The 22528-nt window shown below is 28.5% G+C and overlaps 2 long non-coding RNA genes across 2 annotated transcripts; one reads left to right on the top strand and one right to left on the bottom strand.

The window, feature by feature from the left end:
* Window positions 1–3968: 3968 nt before the first annotated feature.
* LOC149032436 (uncharacterized) lies at window positions 3969–5968 on the bottom strand. The gene is made up of 4 exons (XR_016176730.1): window positions 5408–5968; window positions 5097–5258; window positions 4876–4963; window positions 3969–4725 (listed from the first exon to the last, which is right to left on the bottom strand). It is a non-coding gene; the product is annotated as an uncharacterized LOC149032436 (long non-coding RNA).
* An 8076-nt stretch (window positions 5969–14044) lies between these two features.
* Window positions 14045–15055, top strand: LOC149032435 (uncharacterized). Its single transcript, XR_016176743.1, has 4 exons — window positions 14045–14124; window positions 14274–14433; window positions 14573–14749; window positions 14822–15055. It is a non-coding gene; the product is annotated as an uncharacterized LOC149032435 (long non-coding RNA).
* The last annotated feature ends 7473 nt before the right edge of the window (window positions 15056–22528 follow it).

Here is a 22528-nt window from a genome sequence, read left to right as displayed (position 1 = left end):
TAATATCCATTAATTATTAAGACTAATACTTTTTAAAACTGCATTATATAGAAAAGAAAAATTAAGAATTTAATAAACTACGATCACAGTTAAAAATCTTAAAGACAAAAAAAAAGAAAAGAGAGATTACATTAATATTTACTGAAAGTTATTTAAGCTTCAAAATTTAATAATAAGAAAATTAAAATTTTTTGACTCAAACTAACTAAACATATATGCATCTTCTTGACGATATAGACACGACTTTGGTGTCCCAAGGAGATGGAATGGTCCATCATCTCCACTTACAACTAAAAATTAATGACGAGCAAAAAGGAAAACAATAAAATATAAAATATGACTAGAGAGCCATTCTCTAAAGGTTCGAACTTGCTGTTGAACTTTTGAAAATAACTCAATAGCCTGTAGTTGCCCTCTTGAGCCACAATTAAGTGGGGGCCTCTTCGGCATTAAGCCTCTTCTTTCTTCATTCCATGAAAACTGCAATTGGACATTTCCTACGTGCGAGCAAGATAAGATCTATCATATTACTTTTACAAATGAACTTGCATTTTCTTATGATTCTAATTCTCAATTATTCAAAAATTAATTCACATTTCGCGTTCACTTTTCTAGTTCGTGGACCATCAATGAACTTTAAGTTCATTGATCATACACGAGAATATTTAATCGAATGTCCAAGCAGATAATAATTTCCCTCGATGACCTAATAACACTTCGCACTTTTAACGTCGAGTAAAAAATCGAATTGAAATAAATAGTGCAGTAAATGTAATACATTTTCTTGCAATACTTTCATTTGATTAATTCATTATATTTAATTATATCAAATATTTCTATCTATAAGACGAAATCGCGATAGTGCGTGGTGCTAATACTGAAATACTTAAAACTAAGTATCAAATGCATCAAAGAATTTACGGATTTGATTCGATTCTATCTCGTTCGAGATAAAATCGAAGCAGAAATGAATCTTTCAAATGGTTGCAAATATCTTTGAATCATGATACATAATAAAGATCAAAGAATAGTTACAAAATAAATTAACAAATCAAGCATAATAGAATGAGATGATCAAATTTTGTAACAATTCTGTATAAACCAGGAGGCGGAATTTCCACTCCGGAGTGGAAGCAAGAAGTCTAATGCCTTTCCTGGATCCTACCTACTTAAAATTAAAGTTTTCACACTCATTCAAAGAAGTATGCTACCTGCCTGCCTATTATCCATATTTTTACCCATTTTAAGAAAAACCATACATACCCACCCACTCACTCCACGGTTCTCACACACTCCACCAGGGTGCAAAAGCCTACACTAGAGAGCATGCCCCGGGGCACCTCCGACACCCTAGTTCAACCACGTTTTCTAAACTTATATGCTAATGGGTATACGTACGTTTTGCTGAAATCGACTGCCAAGGCTAATGATTATTGCATAAAAAACTAAAACAAAAATACAAGTATACACTAGTATATATGTATGCATACTAGTAATATACAAGTATATCAAAGTTTCCACAAATAAATGCAGTAACTCTATTAAGCAAACGATTTTCAAAAAAATTAGAAATATTTAATATAAATATAAGAATGAAGATAGATATGTAGAAGTAATTCTTTAAGTATTTAATGATGTATTAAATGAATAAAAAATATCGCGAAACGATGTACAATGCACACTACCTAATACGCACACACAGGTGTAAAGTACATCGTGCAATCACTAGCACAATAACAGCCGCCAATAGGGGAAAAAACTAAAACTAAACCCACGCTAACTGTTTCTCACCCATACGTGTAACACCTGGGCACACGCATAGATGAGAACGCAGAAAGTATGGGGAGGAGAAACGGGAGATTAGTATATTAGAAGCTGAAAATCCTGATCTAAAAAAACATAATTAACATATATAAATATATCACAAAAGATTTTCATAAAAATTCATCTAAACGGGCTAAGGACTCTACAAGTCATTTGGTGAATAATGACTTAAACAAGCGAATGAAAAAAAAAAGTTACCCCATATGAAACAATTCTAGTTTCGAGGTAAAGACTGTATTAAAAGACTCTACAATGATGATGGATATTTTTTGCAAACCTCGGACGACTTTTTCATTAAATGGCTGTTCTAATGAAAGAACTGGGCTTTGAGCCACCACTTAACTGCCAAAGTCTATCCGTCGCGAATGAGTTTGTCTTCTTGCTCATTTATTTAAAATATCAAAGTAGTGATATATCAAAATTAATTTCGATTAGATAAACTATGTACGAAGCAATGCATGTAAGACATTTATTACATGCTTTTAACACGTAATAAAAAAGAGAGTGCATTTATGTATTGCATTAATAATTAAATGAATTTAACCGATGAGACAAGAAAACCTATCCTGAACTAATTATAAAACATACAATAAAATATACAATTTTCATGAGTAACTCCTAAAAAGGAATTACTCATGTGCTCGTCAATAATTTATTTAAATAATTACAACCAGTAACTCGTGCCGATTTGGACCTTTCATCCTCGGCATGATTGAGCACTGGAGGGACTTTAAATAAAAACTCACGGTTTAAGAAGTTCTGCGATGGCTCCAAAACACTCCTACTTCGCAGCAAGTATTGTAATCTGACGATGAAAGACAATACTCGATTTGCCATTGAAGAAGATCCATCGAAGATCCATCAAAAATCCATCGAAGAATTCATCCAACATCTTTGAAAGGAAGAGAATCCATGGTTATATCTGTAAAATAAAATAGAACAAAATGATAAGTTATCTGGAATATTATCCCAAATCATATAAAATAAAATCGAATAAAAGATAAATAAAAATGAATACTTACAATGCATTCCAATGGGATGCAGCTCTATTGCACCATGGCGATGCACCTCGCGTGAATCTAAAAACGCGGTTTATACGAAAATAAGAAACTATAGATGAGTTTCTTATCGCGATACCGAAATTTTATTATACGACGAACAACACTGACTTTAATTCGCGTTTGATTTTAACTTATTACTCGCCCGATCACTGATTCTAGACTGCACTAATTCAAAGACTGCATTGCTCGCAGTCAAATGCAAGAAGAAAAATTTCACTCCCGGTCACTTCACATGGGCCATCCGTGCACGATTGCAATCTGAAACTGAAATAAAAAACAATACTATTAATATCATTACTATTACAGAAAATCATTAAGATTTTTAAGGAATTATTTAATAAAAAAATATACTCACTTTAAATATCTTTATTGATGAATGCACAATGGGTCTCCTATCCTTAGGATGACGATGACAATGCACAAATAATGACTATAAAACTGCATTACATGTAATTAATTCAATTAACACTAGATTTATGGACTGAGCGAATTTGATTCATTTCAAACTTTTTTGTTACATATATATAAAATAGAAATATTTTAAATTAATTGTAATTTAATAAAATTTAAATTTAATTAACTTTACAGTAGAATATTTTTTTAAATTATATGGTAATTTTTAATGCTGTAATGAAATATACATAAATATTAATTCCTTTCCTTTATCCAATTTTTCATTTAAATAAACAACGTTTGTAAATTTTAAAAAAATAGTGAAAAAATCTAGTGTTAAACGAATTTCTAAATGAATTTAATAAATAAAATGTGAATATACCATTCCAACGATGATCTGAAACACAAATAAAAACAATATTATATAAATCGTTGTTATATAAAAATTACTATAGTTATTGAGAAAATGTTTAATAGAAAAATATACTCACTTTGATGGATGCAGGATGAATGCAGGATGGGTATCCTACCCTTAGGATGACGATGAGCACATATTTAAACCGAATAAAAGAAACTTGCGAGTTTCTTAACCGAGCAAACGAAACTTTAACATACGACGATCAACACTGAATCTACTCTTGTCGACTTTTTTATATTTTATTTTAACACGATGCAACACACGAGAACCTCATTGCCTACGCGCTCGATTGCAATGATTTTCTGTAACAGAAAAAGAAAAAGAACAATTAATATCACTGTTGTAATAAAAATCAATTGAAATTATCATAGAAATGTTTGATAGTAAAATATACTTACTTTTAGTCTTCGTTGATGACTGCAGGATGGGTATCCTACCCTTAGGATGACGATGTATAAAATAAAATTAAATAAAAAGTCTAAAAAGCTGAAACATACTAAAGACTATATTACAATATTTCCTGTAAATCATTTCTGAAGGCAGGGCACACATTAAAACCATTGAATATTTTTGATAGAATGGTATTCAAGTTATTAAATATTTGTGAAATTTATCAAAGTATGCAACTATTTGCTTGCTAAATTACATACAAAGTATGTAATGCTAGTAAAAATATTAATTAAAAATCTTTAAAGTTGTCTAAATAAAACAGTAATTATATCAGCAAACTCAATAAAGAGTAACATAAAAATAAACCAGATTTTATACCATTCTATGCAATGAAAAGCTTTTTAAGCTATTAAAATCAAAACGATAACGTTAGAAATAAAATTATTAAATAATTTAATACGCCTCATTTTTGTTTATGTTGTCTCGTCGAAGGATAGAAGACGAATACGAAATACGTAGCTACGTAACCTTGGTAGAGGAGATCTTGGGAATGTCGAACTCTCGGCTATTATACCTATGTTATCGGCTGTTTACGTTTTGTCGTCGGAAATTCGACGAAGAAAATTCCTCGAGAAATTCCTGGAAATAAAAATACACATTTATAATAACCTATATGTCGAGTGTATTGTTTTCTTATTCTTCCTCTCTCTCTCTCACTCCTTCTCTCTCACTCTTTCTGTAGTATTTCTATATGCTTATATGCTTATATTTAAAAGAAATAATGCTCACCTCGCCATATATGGAAAAGATAAAAAAAGTTGCCACAAGGTTAAAAGATTAGTGAATTCGTGTTATAACTCTTCCCATGTTAAGAAAGCTAAAAGAAAGTAAAATATGAAAACGCATATAAAAATTATGCATGTAGTATGCATTTGATATATAACATTCGTTATATATAATTTAATATATAACAAGAAGGTGTACATTAAAATATTAATTGAAACAATTACCTGAAATTAACGGGATAACAAAATCCGCTGCAACACGTATACAGATGACAGAATAAAAAAATTCGAAAGATTCGCCATATTGATGTGCATAAAACAGACGCGTAAGACTGGCGCGAAAATACTGCATGCGCGAAAATGTTGCGCAGTAGATCTTCTTTCCACCTATAATAAAGAAAAATTTCGAATGATTAAAAATACGATATAGGACCACAAAAATTGTCAAAATATACTCAAAAAATCCAAATTGATACTTTTATCCTTTATATATTATAATAGGAAGGTGTAAACCTTACAAAATATCTTTTAATTACCTGATCTTAACGGGACGATGACACTCCGATGTGTTCTCCACGAATGACGCCATGAAACTGAAGAATTCGGACGAAAGCTTGGCTGTGATTGGCTAATTCATATTTTTGACCATGAAAAGGGTCCTCACAGCTTCTTACACGGACAGAATCTGACCTTCTTCATGACCACGCTGGTCAAACTGCATATGATAATTTATTTATTAAATAAATTAAAAATCATTTCTATTTTTCTAATAAATGTACACAATACTTATAAATATTCTAAAAATAATGAATAGAATAAAGACAATGTCGACATTAAGAGATCTTTGTCGTTTTGCACAAAAGAACAAAATCGTATAGAAGAGATTGTCGATAGAAAAATATCTAATATGAAATGCAGCATATGAAAGAATAAATTCCCAAAATCTATATCGATAAAGAATCCTCACAATTGAAATACTTTCAGAGATGCATAATTGTTTTAAAAATATTTACAATAACGTTTATATACGATTCACACAAAGATTATTCCACATGATTTTCTATGCTATAAGATACTACATTCTCTTTATTCTATTCATTATTTTTAGAATAATTATGAATAACGTTAACATTTTATTTGTAATCAAAAAAAGAAACATAAATTTATAACATATCAAAATTATTTTCTATTTAATGTATGTTAAAACATATAAAATGTTTAAACCAATGTATATGCATAGAAACAATCTGAAATGTAATTAGAGAATATTAGAATGATAAAATAATTGTTAATTAAAGAATGAGATTGCCTACTTTAATTTAAAAGCTTACATATGATATATGTACCTTTCTCTTCAAGATTCACCTTTTAACTGAGGCATTATCCTCTATGAAAATGCTTTTATTCAATGTTGGTTATGTTGTTTTCCAAATGTTGCCCATGTATGTAACAAAATAAAACATTCCAAGTAAACAGAGATACACTTTATAACTCTCTAATTTTTTCATTCTTATCACTTTTATGTAATTACTATTTTTATTAAATGCACATGTAACTTGTAATCATTATAAACATAATGAATATAATAAAAAGAATGCAGATTAAAAACATTAACTCATTGCATAAGAGAAAACAATCATGTAGAAGAGAAACGATGTCGAAGAAATTTGTAAAACAATTGACAATATATCGATTGCCACCCGTAAAAAAATGAATCTCTACCATAAAGGCGTATTTTTACGTTATCGATACAAATAATAGGGACTTTTCTACTGTTGGCAAGCGATAGATTGTCAATTGTTTTACATATTTCTTTGAAGAGGTTTCTTTTCTACATGATTGTTTTCTCTTATGCAATGAGATAATGTCTTTATTATGTACTCTTTTTTTATTTTATTCATTATTTATATAATATTTACAAGTAAAAGTGTGTAAAGTACTAGTAAAAAAAGTGTAAAAAATAGAGAGTTATAATGTGTATCTCTGTTTACTTGGAATGTTTTATTTTGTTACATACATGGACAACATTTGGAAAACAACATAACCAACATTGAATAAAAGCATTTTTATAGAGGATAATGTCTCAGTTAAAAGGTGAATCTTAAAGAAAAAGGTACATAGATCATATGTAATAAGTTATTAGATAACAATATGCACTTATATTAATTATTTAACAATTATTTTATCATTCTAATGAACGGCTCAGTCTATAAATAAATTTCGAAGAGGAAGGAACTCCGAAAATATATTTCACACTTTTAAACAATTATTAATACTTCTATCGATTAATTAACAATTATTTTAATATTCTAATACACTCTACTTATATTACAAATAATTTAACACTCGAAGTCATTACTGTTCATGAACAATAAAATAATTACATTAGAATAAATAAAATAATAAAATCTGTACGTTATAATATTGAATTTTCTTTATTAGAATTTTAATTACCGTTGCAGAAATAATCAACATAAGAAAAATCATAAACAACTTTCTAATCAAAGTTTTGTTTTAGAGAACATTGGGTCAGTCTATAAGTGAATTTCGAAAAGGAAGGTACTCCAATAATTTATCTCGTACTTTTAAACAATAATTAATACTTCTATCGATTAATTAATAATTAATATAATATTCTTATACACTGTACTTATATTACAGGACAATTAAACACACGAAGTCATCACTGCGCAGGAACAATAAATTAATTACGTTAGAATGAATAAAATAATAAAATTTAAACGGTATAATATTAAGTTTTCTTTATTAGAATTATTATTATCGTTACAGAAATAATCCACATAAGAAAAATCATAAACAACTTTCTAATTAATGTTTTGTTTTAGAGAACAATGGGTCAGTCTGCAAGTGAATTTCGAAGAGGAAGGTACTCCGAGAATATATTTCGTACTTTTAAACAATAATTAATACTTCTATCGATTAATTAATAATTAATATAATATTCTAATACATCCTTCTTATATTACAGCATAGTTTAATACTCGAAGTCATCACTGCTCATGAACAATAAAATACTTACTTTAGAATAAATAAAATAATAAAATTTGTACGTTATAATATTGAAATTTCTTTATTAGAATTATAATTACCGTTGCAGAAATAATCAACATAAGAAAAATCATAAACAACTTTCTAATCAATGTTTTGTTTTAGAGAACAACAGCTTAGTCTATTAGTGCATTTCGAAGAGGAAGGTACTCCAATAATATATCTCGTACTTTTAAACAATAATTAATACTTCTATCGATTAATTAACAATTATTTTAATATTCTAATACATCCTTCTTATATTACAGCATAGTTTAATACTCGAAGTCATCACTGCTCATGAACAATAAAATACTTACTTTAGAATAAATAAAATAATAAAATCTGTACGTTATAATATTAAATTTTTTTATTAGAATTTTAATTACCGTTGCAGAAATAATCAACATAAGAAAAATCATAAACAACTTTCTAATCAAAGTTTTGTTTTAGAGAACAATGGGTCAGTCCATAAGTAAATTTCGAAGAGGAAGGTACTCCAAGAATATATTTCGTACTTTTAAACAATAATCGATACTTCTATCGATTAATTAACAATTATTTTAATATTCTAATACATCCTTCTTATATTACAGCATAGTTTAATACTCGAAGTCATCACTGCTCATGAACAATAAAATACTTACTTTAGAATAAATAAAATAATAAAATTTGTACGTTATAATATTGAATTTTCTTTATTAGAATTATAATTACCGTTGCAGAAATAATCAACATAAGAAAAATCATAAACAACTTTCTAATCAAAGTTTTGTTTTAGAGAACAATAGGTCAGTCCATAAGTAAATTTCGAAGAGGAAGGTACTCCAAGAATATATTTCGTACTTTTAAACAATAATCGATACTTCTATCGATTAATTAACAATTATTTTAATATTCTAATACATCCTTCTTATATTACAGCATAGTTTAATACTCGAAGTCATCACTGCTCATGAACAATAAAATACTAACTTTAGAATAAATAAAATAATAAAATTTGTACGTTATAATATTGAATTTTCTTTATTAGAATTATAATTACCGTTGCAGAAATAATCAACATAAGAAAAATCATAAACAACTTTCTAATCAAAGTTTTGTTTTAGAGAACAATAGGTCAGTCCATAAGTAAATTTCGAAGAGGAAGGTACTCCAAGAATATATTTCGTACTTTTAAACAATAATCGATACTTCTATCGATTAATTAACAATTATTTTAATATTCTAATACATCCTTCTTATATTACAGCTTAGTTTAATACTCGAAGTCTTCACTGCTCATGAACAATAAAATACTTACTTTAGAATAAATAAAATAATAAAATTTGTACGTTATAATATTGAATTTTCTTTATTAGAATTATAATTACCGTTGCAGAAATAATCAACATAAGAAAAATCATAAACAACTTTCTAATCAATGTTTTGTTTTAGAGAACAACAGCTTAGTCTATTAGTGCATTTCGAAGAGGAAGGTACTCCAATAATATATCTCGTACTTTTAAACAATAATTAATACTTCTATCGATTAATTAACAATTATTTTAATATTCTAATACATCCTTCTTATATTACAGCATAGTTTAATACTCGAAGTCATCACTGCTCATGAACAATAAAATACTTACTTTAGAATAAATAAAATAATAAAATCTGTACGTTATAATATTAAATTTTTTTATTAGAATTATAATTACCGTTGCAGAAATAATCAACATAAGAAAAATCATAAACAACTTTCTAATCAAAGTTTTGTTTTAGAGAACAATGGGTCAGTCCATAAGTAAATTTCGAAGAGGAAGGTACTCCGAGAATATATTTCGTACTTTTAAACAATAATCGATACTTCTATCGATTAAGTAACAATTATTTTAATATTCTAATACACCCTTCTTATATTACAGCATAATTAAACACTCGAAGTCATCACTGCGCATGAACAATAAAATACTTACTTTAGAATAAATAAAATAATAAAATTTGTACGTTATAATATTGAATTTTCTTTATTAGAATTATAATTACCGTTGCAGAAATAATCAACATAAGAAAAATCATAAACAACTTTCTAATCAAAGTTTTGTTTTAGAGAACAATAGGTCAGTCCATAAGTAAATTTCGAAGAGGAAGGTACTCCAAGAATATATTTCGTACTTTTAAACAATAATCGATACTTCTATCGATTAATTAACAATTATTTTAATATTCTAATACATCCTTCTTATATTACAGCTTAGTTTAATACTCGAAGTCTTCACTGCTCATGAACAATAAAATACTTACTTTAGAATAAATAAAATAATAAAATTTGTACGTTATAATATTGAATTTTCTTTATTAGAATTATAATTACCGTTGCAGAAATAATCAACATAAGAAAAATCATAAACAACTTTCTAATCAATGTTTTGTTTTAGAGAACAACAGCTTAGTCTATTAGTGCATTTCGAAGAGGAAGGTACTCCAATAATATATCTCGTACTTTTAAACAATAATTAATACTTCTATCGATTAATTAATAATTATTTTATTATTCTAATACACCCTTCTTATATTACAGCATAATTTAATACTCGAAGTCATCACTGCTCATGAACATTAAATTAATTACGTTAGAATGAATAAAATAATAATATTTGAACGTTATAATATTAAATTTTTTTATTAGAATTATAATTACTGTTGCAGAAATAATCAACATAAGAAAAATCATAAACAACTTTCTAATCAAAGTTTTGTTTTAGAGAACAATGGGTCAGTCTATAAGTAAATTTGGAAGAGGAAGGTACTCCGAGAATATATTTCGTACTTTTAAACAATAATTAGTACTTCTATCGATTAATTAACAATTATTTTAATATTCTAATACATCCTTCTTATATTACAGCATAGTTTAATACTCGAAGTCATCACTGCTCATGAACAATAAAATACTTACTTTAGAATAAATAAAATAATAAAATTTGTACGTTATAATATTGAATTTTCTTTATTAGAATTATAATTACCGTTGCAGAAATAATCAACATAAGAAAAATCATAAACAACTTTCTAATCAATGTTTTGTTTTAGAGAACAACAGCTTAGTCTATTAGTGCATTTCGAAGAGGAAGGTACTCCAATAATATATCTCGTACTTTTAAACAATAATTAATACTTCTATCGATTAATTAACAATTATTTTAATATTCTAATACATCCTTCTTATATTACAGCATAGTTTAATACTCGAAGTCATCACTGCTTATGAACAATAAAATACTTACTTTAGAATAAATAAAATAATAAAATCTGTACGTTATAATATTGAATTTTCTTTATTAGAATTATAATTACCGTTGCAGAAATAATCAACATAAGAAAAATCATAAACAACTTTCTAATCAATGTTTTGTTTTAGAGAACAACAGCTTAGTCTATTAGTGCATTTCGAAGAGGAAGGTACTCCGAAAATATATTCCGTACTTTTAAACAATAATCGATACTTCTATCGATTAATTAATAATTATTTTATTATTCTAATACACCCTTCTTATATTATAGCATAATTTAATACTCGAAGTCATCACTGCTCATGAACAATAAAATACTTATTTCAGAATAAATAAAATAATAAAATCTGTACGTTATAATATTGAATTTTTTTATTAGAATTATAATTACCGTTGCACACATGATCAACATATATGAAGTCATATAAACAACTTTCTAATCAATGTTTTGTTTTAGAGAACAACAGCTCAGTCTATTAGTGCATTTCGAAGAGGAAGGTACTCCGAAAATATATTCCGTACTTTTAAATAATAATCGATACTTCTATCTATTATTTAATAATTATTTCATTATTTTAATATACTTTAATTATTTTTCAGATTGTTTCAACGCATATACATTAATTTAAACGTTACATACCTATTAACATACTTTGAATAGAAAATAATTTTAATATGAATTTATTTTTTCAGTTTATCAGATAACTGTCTTCAACTTGATTGCGTTCCTAGATCGGAAGGTAATATAATATACTCCAATTACTTACATTGCAAATAAAATTGTATTAATATTCATTAAAAATTTCTGTTTCAGAAGTGGTTTAATGGGTAGCGGGTAAATTTTTTGTTCGTAAAGGGTGGTACCATTTACAAATAAAGAATTTACTTCAGGGATGCGACCCTGCCCACGCGAGCCATGATTCTATCTTACTCCCAAGGATAGAATCATGTTCATTTGACTTTTAAACTTGAACTACCGTCCTTTTTTTTCTTTTTTTCTTTTTTGGCTTTTTGATATGCATTGATAGATATGCATTTAGCATGGGAAACTGAAGCTTCATTGTAAGGGAAGGCATCTTCCGCTAATTGTTAGACGGACCCAAGGATTCATTTCTGTAAGTTCGCAATAGTATACGGTGTTGGACTGAACATTTAGTGTAGGTTTCTCCTAAATTTAGAGTCAGTGGACTAGTCCAATCGGGGGGAAACCACTTAAAAAAAAAATCGTGAAAAGTTCCGCTTTAAAAGTTATACCCATCCTCCCTTTTCTCCTATCCCTTTTATGTTTTAACTCTTTTTTACCCCTTTCTTTTCTGTTGCAGACTGGACTATGTTAAGGAAACGACCACAGGTGGACCAAAGGAGGACCATAAAGAAACAAGAAGTGGACTTGGTAACGTAGGATAGTATAAAATAATTATTTGTATAAATAAAATGAAAATTTGTATCTTTATATAATTCTCTTTGTAGCATTGCACATGTGTGATCATTATTTTTAATGTATTTTCTTTATTTATAGATTCCATGGAACAACTCATAATTGTATACTCTTTTTAATTATTATACTTTATTTTATGTAGATTGAAAATTATGAATATATGTATATAGATTGTATTTCTATAAGTTGAAGTTATTCTAGGGTGTGTTAGCTTTAAGTATCATCGATGATTCTATTGAATTTCTTTTCAGATTACACTCCTTATTTATCATTTTGTATTTTTTGGTATTGAAATTTTTCTCTGGTATTTTCTATAATAATTTTAACGATTTTTCGGATGGTACTCTTATGGTGGGGCCTAAGAGTTAGGTTCATTCTTTTGAATTATATTCGGATGCGAGCATCTTCAGGATGCACATCCCTCGTGGGTCTTCAGAAGCGGTTACCTCCTCGTGGTTAGACCTGGGCAATGGATATTACTTTCCATGTAATGTTTAACATATTTTTATATGTTTTACATTCCATTGCAAGTAAAATCCAGCCAAAGACCGCTTACCATAAACATTATAATTGTAATTAGTTTCTGTAATTTTCCAATGAACATATTTTTATTCCTTTCCTTGGCTCCTTCTATCCATTTCATCTCCAGAAACTAATTACCTTATAATGTTTTTAAATAACTTTTATAATGTTACAGGCATTACACCGATAAAACAAGAAATCTTTTATTGTAATATTTATTTTATTTAATTTCAGGATAAAATTATTTTTGTTATAATGCATATTTTATTTTTTAAAGCAGGTTTCTACTATCTCACAATTTAACATATATTAAATAGAAAACAATTTTGATATGTTATAAATTTGTGTTTCTTTTTTCGATTACAAATAAAATGTACACATTATTCATAATTATTCTAAAAATAATGAATAAGATAAAGAGAATGTAGTATCTTATAGCATAGAAAAGCATGTGGAATAATCTTCGTGTGTGAATCGTGTATAAACGTTATTATGAATATTTTTAAAACAATTATGCATCTCTGAAAGTATTTCAATTGTGAGGATTCTTTATCGATACAGATTTTGGGAATTTATTCTTTCATATGCTACATTTCATATTAGACATTTTTCTATCGACAATTCTCTTCTATACGATTGTATTCTTTTATGCAAAACGACAAAGATCTCTTAATGTCGACATTGTCTTTATTCTATTCATTATTTTTAGAATATTTATAAGTTATGTATACATTTATTAGAAAAATAGAAATGATTTTTAATTTATTTAATAAATAAATTATCATATGTAGTTTGACCAGCGTGGTCATGAGGAAGGTCAGATTCTGTCCGTGTAAGAAGCCGTGATGACCCTTTTCATGATCAAAAAAGTGAATTAGCCAATCACGGCCAAGCTTTCGTCCGAATTCTTCAGTTTCATGGCGTCTTTCGTGGAGAACACATCGGAGTGTCATCGTCCCGTTAAGATCAGGTAATTAATAGATATTTTGTAAGGTTTACACCTTTCTATTATAATATATAAAGGATAAAAGGATCAATTTGGATTTTTTGAGTATATTTTGACAATTTTTATGCTTCTATATCGTATTTTTAATCATTCGAAATTTGTTTTTATTATAGGTGGAAAGAAAATCTACTGCGCATCATTTTCGCGCATGCAGTATTTTCGCGCCAGTCTTATGCGCCTGTTTTATGCACATCAATATGGCGAATCTTTCGAATTTTTCATCTATCATCGGTATACTTGTTGCAGTGGATTTTGTTATCCCGTTAATATCAGGTAATTGATTTGATTAATTATCTAACGTACACCTTCCTGTTATATATCATGTTATATATAACGAATTTTATATACCAAATGATAGTTACATGCAAGATTTTAATATGTGAGTGTTTTCATATTTCACTTTTTTTTTTAGCTTTCTAAGCATGGGGAGAGTTGCACCACGAATTCACATATCTAACGTTTTAACCTTGTGACAAGTTTTTTTATCTTCTCTATATACGTCGAGGTGAGCATTATTTTTTTTTAAGTGTATTTGGCATATAGAAATACTACAGAAAGAATGAGAGAGTGACAAGGAAGGAAAAAGAGAGTGAGAAAGAAATAATAATAAAACAAAACACCCGATATATTGGCTATTATAAATGTGTATTTATATTTCCAGGAATTTCTCGAGTCGACGACAAAACGTAAACAGCCGATAACATAGGTATAATAGCCGAACGTTCGACACTCCGAAAGTCTCCTCTAACAAGGTTACGTAGTAACGTATCTCGTATTCGTCTTCTATCCTTCAACGAGACAACATCAACGAAAAAGGAACGTATTAAATTATTTAATAATTTTATTTCTAACGTTATCGTTTTGATTTTAATAGTTTAAAAAGTTGTTCATTGCATAGAATGGTATAAAACGTGGTTTATGTTTTATGTTACTCTTTATTGAGTTTGCTCTGATACAATTACTGTTTTATTTAAACAACTTTAAAGATTTTTAATGAGTATTTTAACTAACATTTCATACTTGGTATGTGTGTGTTAATATACTAATATGCATTTCTTTTTATGATTTCAGAAAGACGTTCGCTATCGTTCCATGGAAATCATACTAATCGATGGTGTTATAATCTACTGCATACATACATGCAGATATATTTCTTTCTTTCTTTCTTTTCTTTCATTTTATAAATGCATCTATTTTTATATGGATCTCCGACGCAGCAACCTCCCAGTGGTGAGATCCGGTAACCGATATTGCTTATGATGTCCATAGAATTTATATGGTACAACGTAAGCACTGTCGAGCCAATGGCTGACGTTCGATGCATTAGAAAATTTTAACTTTTTGCATCATTAATTAAATTGTAATGTGAATGAAACGATTCATTGAATTAATTATTTAATTACACGTTGCAATTGTTGTTTCAATTTTATTCATTTAAATTCATTTCATTTATCTTGGTATTAAATTCACATAAATAATTCAAGACACGTTCAATCGATTCTATAATTAATTGTTTAAATGATTATTTATAAATATTGTACCTTGTTTAGTTTTACATTAATGCTATATCTATTCTTTCCTATAGGTATTCACGCAATTAGCATACTTCTGTAAAAATAACCCTATCGCGATTAAATATATTTTTTGAAAGATAGAATGCAATGTGATATTTGTTCGTTTGTATTTTATATTATTTTTCATATAGTTTAAAAGGTTGTGGTTACATCATGTGAATTCTCTTTTTTATATTAATAATTAAAACATTAAAATAATAGTACAATTCCAGAATTTTTGGAATATGTAATTTAAATAATTGAATTTTAAAATGAATAATATATTTTTTATTAGTAACGTAATAAATAAACAGAAGTACGCTACGACTTGCTTTAACTAAACTTTCATTTTCAGATCTTCAATTGTGATTGCGTGCAATGCAATCTTTTAGAGTCAGTGTTTGTTTCGAACGAAGTTACATTTTTTCTATGCAATCGCATAGATTGCTTTAAAAATAATTACTAAACTCGATCACATTTAAAATCAATGCAAGAATTTATTTCAATATTCTTGTTAAATGAAAAATAATTTGGTCGGTACGCGTGATTAGAATCATTAACACACTTTCGGCCAATTCGGTAGAAGAGGATTTGCGTTTTCGATAAAAATATTGTCATGGTCGAAAGTGTGAATTAATATCTTCATTTCTTCTGGATCATCTTTATCAACGAATCTGGGGCTTCGTCTGGATAAATCAACGGTTAGTATTATCTTGTAATCTTAATTATTACTTCTCATATATATTTTTTAAATCATGATTATTTTTATTCATGAAAAATGTTTAGAATGATGTGAAACATAATTAATTTTATATTGCATTTTTGATTACAGATCAATCATCAATTCAACGATTCAACGATACATCGATTCAACAATTCATCAAATTTGAATCCACTTCACGACATCATTCAACCAACAGCGAGGGGGACGAGTGTTTTGGAGCCATCGCAGAACTTCTTAAACTGTGAGTTTTTATTTAAAGTCCCTCCAGTGCCCAATCATGCCGAGGATGAAAGATCCAATATCGGCACGGGTTCCTGGTTGTATTCGTAGATGTGTTTGGTCCGAAACGAGCATAAGCGACCGTGAGTAAAATCTATGGTTTTGCTCACGAGTGATTCCTAATATATGTGATTTTTATATATGTGATTTTTATGTATATATGTGATTTATTTAGATTAGGCCAGGGTCTTCTTGTTTCATCGGTTTCAATTCACTTAATTAACACTTCAATTAATTATTTTACTTATTTTTTTCTCTTTACGTATTTACTCGTGTTAGTAGTGGTGAAATCAAGCATTAATTTACTTGATTTCGTGCCAAGAAAGTATTTATAAATTGTTATACATGCACTGCTTCATAATTAATTTTTCAAACGTGATTAGTTTTTAAATCGTAATTAGTTTTTCAATCGTAATTTATTTCAATATATCGATACTTCGATATTGTTAATAAATGAGCAAGAAGACAAACCAGATTCGCGAACGGATAGATTCTGGCAATTAAGTGGTGGCTCAAAGCCCAGTTCTTTCATTAGAACAGCCATTTAGTGAAAGAGTCGTCCGAGGTTTGCAAAAAATATCCATCATCACCGTAGAGTCTTTTAATACATCCTTACCTCGAAACTCTAACTGTTTCCTATGGGGTAACTTTTTTTTATCATTCGCTTGTTTAAGTCATTATTCACCAAATGACTTGTAGAGTCCTTAGCCCGTTTAGATGAATTTTTATGAAAATCTTTTGTGATATATTTATATATGTGTTAATTATGTTTTTTTAGATCAGGCTTTTCAGCTTCTAATATACTAATTCCCCCTTTTCTCCCCCCTGTGCTTTCTTCGTTCTCATCGATGCGTGTTACCCAGGTGTTATACGTATGGGTGAGAAAAAGTTTGCACGGGTTTTAGTTATTAAGTTTTCCTTTGGCGACTGTCATTGTGTTAGTGATTGCACGGTGTACATTGCACTTGTGTGTGCGTTATAGGTGGTGCATTGTACATCGTTTCGTGGTACTTTTTAATTAATACATCATTCAATATTCAGATAAATACTTGTACAGTCACGTGTGTGATATGTACTTGTATTTTTATACTTATATTCCATTTTTCTCATTTTATTTTTCCTAATCGTTTTGAATAGTAGAGTTCCCACATTTATTTGTGGAAATTTAACAATACTTGTATTATACTAGTATGCTAATATATACTAGTATGTACCAGTATTTTTGCTTTAGTCATTATTGCAATAATCATTAGCCTTGGCAGTCGATTACAGCAATTGGTACGTAACCTTTTAGAATATAAGTTTAGAAAACGTGGTTGAACTAGGGTGTCGGAGGTGCCCCGGGGCATGCTCTCTAGTGTAGGCTTTTGCACCCTGGTGGAGTGTGTGAGAACCGTGGAGTGTATGTGTTGGTGTGTCTGTTTGCACTTTTTAAATATAGGTTGATAGGTAGGCAGGTAGCATACTTTTCTGAGTGTATGTGAATACTTTAATTTTAAGTAGGTAAGGACCGGGTACGGCAAAAGGTTTGCTTCCATTCAGGGTGGACATTCCTGCCTCCGGGGTTTTCAGCTAAGTATCAGCAAAGTTTTACACCTTTAACCTTATCTTTTTTCTCTATTCTTTTTTGCTGATACTATGCATTATGTTAAGATAATTGTATCAAACAGTTCAAAAATACTTTGCAACCAATGAGAACATTAGATAGATCACCCAATATCTTTTGAACTTAGCAAAGGATTTTGAATTAGTTTTGATACTTAGTTTTTTAAGTATATTAACACTTGCACTTCGCGATCTTTATTATACTATATATAATATATTTCTTAATATTAGAAATAACATACACCTATACCTCGAATAAAATGAGAATATTACAGTTGTTGTAATTTTTTCTTTTTATCGAAACATTATTCACTTTTAATGTGCAACGTGTTAATCCTAGTTTGTAATAGGTTCATCATTTAGAAAAAAAGATATCTGCTGGAGCATTCGATTAAATGTGCCTGTGTAGTTGCGCACGATCGGTGAATTCTTTTGAGTCCATTGATCGTCCACAGGCTAGCCTGATTACTTTACGGAATTAATTAAATATTTTCTCACTCTTTTACACATTTATTTTTTTTTTATAATTCTTTTTAACACATAAATAAGTAAGTGAGAATTGTGTTAGAAAAAAATCGAGACGCACTTAGGTAGGAACGCAGTTGAGATTGCGTGTTGGGACTCGTCAGTGGCGTTTGGGATGATGCATTTGCAAACTTTGTCATATTTCAGTGGTTATATTATTTAGAATAAATCGATACTATACGTTGCAAGCTCTTACCTCTCGTTAGGTTAAGTAAGAATAAGAATAAAAAAAAATACCAGCGTAAAAACCTGCGGAAATAACAATTATTAATACCTGTGTTGATTCCTTCCCCAATTTTCTTTCAGCTTAGATCCAATTGCGTCTCGTATAATAAAATGCGTTTTATTAAACACGAGGGTTTGAGTCTTGTCGCGTATGGTGAGAACAGGTCGGGATTAGGTCGGTTTAGCTCAGGGACGATTTCATTCTTTTGATATAATCCACTGAAATATGCCCATTTTTGCGATGTATTGTTTCAAACGGTAGGGCGTTTTTTGACACGTAATTTTTTTTCTTGCGTCGCACGTAGGGAATGCTCCATTGCAGTGGTCAGGGCACGAAGCAAAGAAGAGGCAAAATGCCGAAGAGGCCCCCACTAATTGTGGCTCAAGAGGGCAACTATTCGACTACGAGTTATTTTTCAAAGGATTTTTTAATAATCCTTTGATCGATGATTCGTGGTCATACCAAAATCCCTTTTTTACCCTTTATCACGTTGTCACTTGTGCTCGTAGTAGTATTAGTTATAAGTTGTTCCTGAATGGAGATGATGGACCATTCCATCTCCCTGCTACGCCGTTCCACACTCGCGTTCGTGAAAAATTAGAGTCTTTTAAATACTAGAATCTAGATTTTGCTATTTTTATTTAATTAATAGAGTCATTGCATTTTTTCTTATTTAATTCAAAGTCGAGTCATTGCAGTTTTCTTATTAGATTAATATTCGAGTCTTACACACCCCACCATACACAAACACATAGCAGTTTTTTTATTAAATTAAATTAAAAGTCGAGTCATTGGAGTTTTTTTTTATTAAAATAAATTAATAGTCGAGTCATTGCATTTTTGAAGTATATAAATTAGAGTATTTTCTTAGATAATTTTCATGAAATTAGAGACACGATCGTTTAAATTGTGTGGACATCCATGGATTGCTGCAGCTTGCACAAAAGAGTGCATTTGGATACAACGATGGAAGAAGAGGATATTTCTGCATACAAAAATGCAGATAAGGTCAACAAAAAGGTTTTATCATTCTGAGTGATTCAAATTGAATTAATAAATACATTAATCAAAGTATATAATAAATAAATATTGTCAATTTTTTTTTAATACCATTTAAATTCATTTCAATTTTTTTCCAAGATATAATAATTTATTGAATATGTTTAATGTTGTAATGTACTATATTTTTTATTGCATCCAAAAGTTACATAATTCTTTTTTTTACATAGTCTCTTAATTCATTTATACATTTTTTTTTATTGAATATATAGTCGTTGATTTTTATTTTAAATAGTAACAAATAAATAAAAAGAAAATTTGAATCATTCTGATTAAATGCACTGAAGAGTGCATATGAAAATCGCAGTAAGTACATGTCTGCACTAAAAAGTGCATATGAAAATCGCAGTAAGTACAAAAATACCTGCTAAATGCAGATGAATATATAATTGCTAAATGCAATCGAACATACCTGCTAAATGCAGATGAATATAATTGCTAAATGCAATCGAACATACCTGCTAAGTGCAGATGAACATACAGTAAGAATATACATTTCTCATTCAGAATGATCAAAAGTGAATGAATGAATGCACTGATAAAAGTATTTAATAAATAATTATTTGAAATATTCAAATTTTCATAATATTTTTTGTTAACCACAGAAATTTATCTAATAATAATTAGAAAATTTCATTTAAATCATATATAATAATGAATTTATATTTACATAGTGCAAATTAATGAAAAACTATTTTGAATCATTCTGATTAGAAACGTATAAGTCTTGCTAAGCGAAATGGAAATACACAAAAGTACAGCCAGCACATGCGAGTGCATATAAATATGTCAAGGGTGTGCATTTTATTTCTAAAATTATTAACAAATAAATATCTAATTGAAAGATTTGAGGAGAAAGTATTTTTATGAAATATATATATATATAAATAAATATCAAAGTTTTTCTAAAAAATGAAAGCAAAGAGAGATGATACAAAAATCATTTGACTATTTTTACACAGATTTATAATAGAAGAAATGTTTTAATTAGAATAAAAATGCATAAGTCTTGATATATAAAAAAACCTAATTAAAAGGCTGTCCCACACTCTCGAGAGTGTGGATTATACGAATAAGTTGAGAACAGGGAGCCCAGGCTTTGCATACGGGATTGTAAATGCACCTGGGTGATTATCAATCTTGTAGATATTAATTTGGAATAATTTTCCCTTGGCATTTTATTTTTCTATTTTTTATGTAGATTTGTATTATAATTCCCGTAGAGTAGGGACACCCCTCTCATACAGCTCATAGAGCTGTGGGTAATGTAAGGTAAGCCTTACATACCCTTCATTCATGTTCATTCATAATTGCGTCTACATATATAATCGCACTCTTCGACGATTAGTAGTACGCTTCATCTAAATATTCATCCTAATCACAATTGCTTCCACGAGGGTATATCCCTCTTACGTGGTCGCAGAAGAACATTATCACCTTGCTTAGATTTGTGTATTTTTTTTTTTTTTATATATGGGCTAATCGGATTAGTCCCATTAGTTAGAGTCAATCATCCTTTCCCGTGAAAAATTAGTCATATTATTCCGATTAATTATCTATGAGACTTGATTAGCTTAGAATCTGTTAAAGCAAGCAATAGCAATTAATTAATTATCAATTTTGTTTCAATTAATATTTTTGTATATTGAATTTCAATTTTATCTTCCTTTAAAATTTCATATCGAATTGATATTTCACTTGAATTCTTCATATTTATTTAAAATATATATTTAAAAAATTGTGAAATTGTATTACTATTTTGTTGTTTTTTAATAGTTTACTAGAAATAAAAAAGTGTCTTGTATATAAATTATGTAATAATATGTACATCAGACACTCGATGTAACTGCATACTTCGCGTTAATATAAATTTAATGAAATAAAAAATGTATACATATATGTAATCTATCGATCAAATGTATATTTGATTTCGATATGGTTATGGTTATGGTGATATGCATAATTGCGTATGCATTTTGTAATACGACGTAAGGTGCAATATTGTTTTTATTTTTCCTTTTGAAAGCGGTGTTAATTAATTTTTAAAATATTGTGAAATATTCACAATTGATTAAGTTTTTTATAATGTGTCTTGAATAATTTTCTATGTGCATTTGTAATTGTATTAATCGATTAATAATTTCGTATGAAATTGAAACATTTTTTTATTCATATATTTGCATATTGAAAAAAACATGCACTTTTTCAAATTCACTTGTGTTTAAAATATAAAAAAAAAACACATTTTCTAATGCATCGAGAATTCGATATTTTTTAATGTCCACCTTTTGGTCACTTAAAACTTTTTTTTTTTTTTAAATTGGAAATTTTTTGTCGGGGATTCTACATCGAATTTCATTTTTCCACACATGCCCTTTTCATCTAGTTTTTTTGTTA

Source organism: Polistes dominula, unplaced genomic scaffold, assembly GCF_049000335.1.
Source record: "Polistes dominula isolate Pdom_NZ unplaced genomic scaffold, Pdom_raw_medaka contig_22, whole genome shotgun sequence".
In the NCBI taxonomy this organism is placed as follows: domain Eukaryota; kingdom Metazoa; phylum Arthropoda; class Insecta; order Hymenoptera; family Vespidae; genus Polistes; species Polistes dominula.
This window is presented reverse-complemented; position numbering and strand designations above follow the sequence as displayed.